Below are 3,427 nucleotides of genomic sequence, written 5' to 3'. Positions count from 1 at the left end.
GGCGCAATCAAGAGATATAGCATGTGCACATGCATGAGCCATTCACGTATCTTCTAGCCGGCTGATGGCGAGAAGGTTGCCACCCGAAGACGACGCCGACGATGCTGGTCAGCATACCGATCTACTTCATCATGCTCGGTGTCGCCGAAGATGGAGACACGCAGCTCCCCACCTTCTGCTTGTTGTCCACTCCGCCTCACTGCACACTTTGAAGATGAAGATGTAGAGCACGGCGCCCGGACGCGAAGCAAAGGCCGGGGTCCCACACCATGATGCCACGAGGAAGATGGCCTCCTACCCCCGTGTCGCTGCTACCCGCGCCACACTCATTCGGAGGTCGGAGCCAAGCAAGTTGACGCCGCCCGAGGACAAGGCGCGGCTGCAGGGCGACGCGACTTCATCAACAATACCGCTCCTCTACGATCTTGTGAGACGATGCCTTGACTACGCCGACTGCCGTGGACTCGGCGTCTGGCTGGGACGAGGTGTCGACCACTCAGGTCATGCTGGCGCGAGCAACGCAACGGTCATACACCGACGCCAGTCTCCATCAACAATTACTCCCGCAGGGTGTAGACCCTTGTACACCCCGAGAAGCTACTGGTCGTCGAGAAGTCCGAGCCGAGCGTGATCTATGCTACTCCAACAACAACTCCTCCAACGCCGCCAAGACCGACGAGGCATGATGGCGAGGGCGAGCGTGGCCACCGCAAAGGCCACGCTACACGCGGCGCGTGTACGGACGAGGACACGGGCTCTGCCGCCGCCCACACACACATCACCATCATCATGCATGGAGAACGCGAAGCGAAGACGACGAAGACGACCACACAGCTCAATCGGAGGTATCCCGCGGAGCAACCCGCGGGAGTAATTAACCGGGAGCTTTTCGAGGCCCCGGGAACCAGGAGATCACACAATCGCCACAGCCAGCTTGGCCGTGCTAGTAGGCCACGGAGCGCACCCTTTTTTTGGGATATTGTAATTTTATTTATCCAGTGAGATTAATGAAATACATGTTCCCGTATCTCTTTTTCTTTTGTGTACTATAGTACACTGGCACGCCCGCATACACAGTTTTCTTTCCCCGGCGTCTGAGAGAAACACACTCCCTTCTTCCCTTCTCCCCGGAGTCCTTAGAAGATGTTTTTCTCGTGTCAAACAGTTTGTTCCTCTTCATTTACTATAATTTTGGTTCAAATCAATAACAATGTGTGTTTGTACCACATATAACCATTGACTTGGATTTGAGATAGAATATTTTTAGTCATGAACTAAAAATAAAATTGTTGTTTTGTGTGTATAAGTGCAAATAAATTTGAATGTCATGTTATTTTGGCACATATGTGATGATCATGTCATTCTTGAAGGCGTGTTTGAGTGAACACATTGCTTTCATTCATGGCAATGCATCATTGAGTATGTGGCATAAGTAGATATATGTTATGTTGGTTGCAATGTATCTATATGGTGACACTTTAGTAATGTTTCCCCCAATATAATGTATGGATGTAAGAGTCAAGTTGAAATAGATGTGTCATGTTCATATGTATGGATGTGTAATGTTGTTGTGTCATGTGTGTGGTGTTCATGACATATTCAAATCCATGCATATGTTTGACTCAAAGGCTACATTACACATCCATGTATGTCTTACTAAATTTGTTTGCAAGTATGAATGTTTCCATAGATGTATGTATACATTTGTTTGCAAGGACCAACTTCCTTGGCATCAAGTCCTGGAGGAATGAAGTTTTTGCCATTCACCTTGAGGATTCAACAACTTGTTGGAGGAGGCGACCAACCATCATGGGCGTCATAGCTCCTTTAGAACCACTATCGCTCGTGCTCAGGATCCCCATCAGAGGCCTTTTCTAGATTAAGGGAGCATACCCCCATCAACGAAAGCAAAAATCTATCAAGGCAAAGTACCAGGAAGCAGAGCCAAGGCTGGCCTTCACACCTAGTCTCCCTCTCTCACCAAGATGGTAGACAAGCACTGAAAAGTCCATGACAACCACTCGATCTAGCGTGACCTAGTGCTTATTCAAGCAGGATTTGCCAGATCCATCACTCCTACTTTGCTTTCACCACAGAGGAGTAGATAATGACATTGGTGATGTCTACTACACAACCTTCTTCTTGTAGATGTTGTTGGGACCAAGTGCAGAGGTTTGTAGGACAGTAGCAAATTTCCCTCAAGTGGATGACCTAAGGTTTATCAATCCGTGGGAGGCGTAGGATGAAGATGGTCTCTCTCAAGCAACCCTGCAACCAAATAGCAAAGAGTCTCTTGTGTCCCCAACGCACCCAATACAATGGTAAATTGTATAGGTGCACTAGGTCGGCGAAGAGATGGTGATACAAGTGCAATATGGATGGTAGATATAGGTTTTTGTAATCTGAAAATATAAAAACAACAAGGTAACCAATGATAAAAGTGAGCACAAACGACATTGCAATGCTTTGAAACAAGGCCTAAGGTTCATACTTTCACTAGTGCAAGTTCTCTCAACAATAATAACATAATTAGATCATATAACAATCCCTCAACATGCAACAAAGAGTCACTCCAAAGTCACTAATAGCGGAGAAGAAACGAAGAGATTATTGTAGGGTATGAAACCACCTCAAAGTTATTCTTTCTGATTGATCTATTCAAGAGTCCGTAGTAAAATAACATGAAGCTATTCTTTTAGTTCGATCTATCCTAGAGTTCGTACTAGAATAACACCTTAAGATACAAATCAACAAAAACCCTAATGCCACCTAGATACTCCAATGTCACTACAAGTATCCGCGGGTATGATTATACGATATGCATCACACAATCTCAGATTCATCTATTCAACCAACACAAAGAACATCAAAGAGTGCCCCAAAGTTTCTATCGGAGAGTCAAGACGAAAACGTGTGCCAACCCATATGCATAAGTTCACAAGGTCACTGAACCCGCAAGTTGATCATCAAAACATACATCAAGTAGATCACGTGAATATCTCATTGTCACCACAGATAAGCACATGCAAGTCATACATCAAGTGTTCTCAAATCCTTAAAGACTCAATCCGATAAGATAACTTCAAAGGAAAACTCAATCCATTACAAGAGAGTAGAGGGGGAGAAACATCATAAGATCCAACTATAATAGCAAAGCTCGTGATACATCAAGATCGTGCCGAATCAAGAACGCGCGCGAGATCAAACACATAGCTACTAGTACATACCCTCAGCCCCGAGGGTGAACTACCCCCTCCTCGTCATGGAGAGCGCCGGGATGACGAATATGGCCACCGGTGATGGATCCCCCCCACCGGCAGGGTGCCGGAACAGGGTCCCGATTGGTTTTTGGTGGCTACAGAGGCTTACGGCGGCGGAACTCCCGATCTAGGTTTCTTTCTGGGGGTTTCTGTATTTATAGGAATTT

Source organism: Triticum dicoccoides, chromosome 7B, assembly GCF_002162155.2.
Source record: "Triticum dicoccoides isolate Atlit2015 ecotype Zavitan chromosome 7B, WEW_v2.0, whole genome shotgun sequence".
In the NCBI taxonomy this organism is placed as follows: Eukaryota; Viridiplantae; Streptophyta; class Magnoliopsida; order Poales; family Poaceae; genus Triticum; species Triticum dicoccoides.
Note: the sequence above shows the minus strand (reverse complement) of the source record.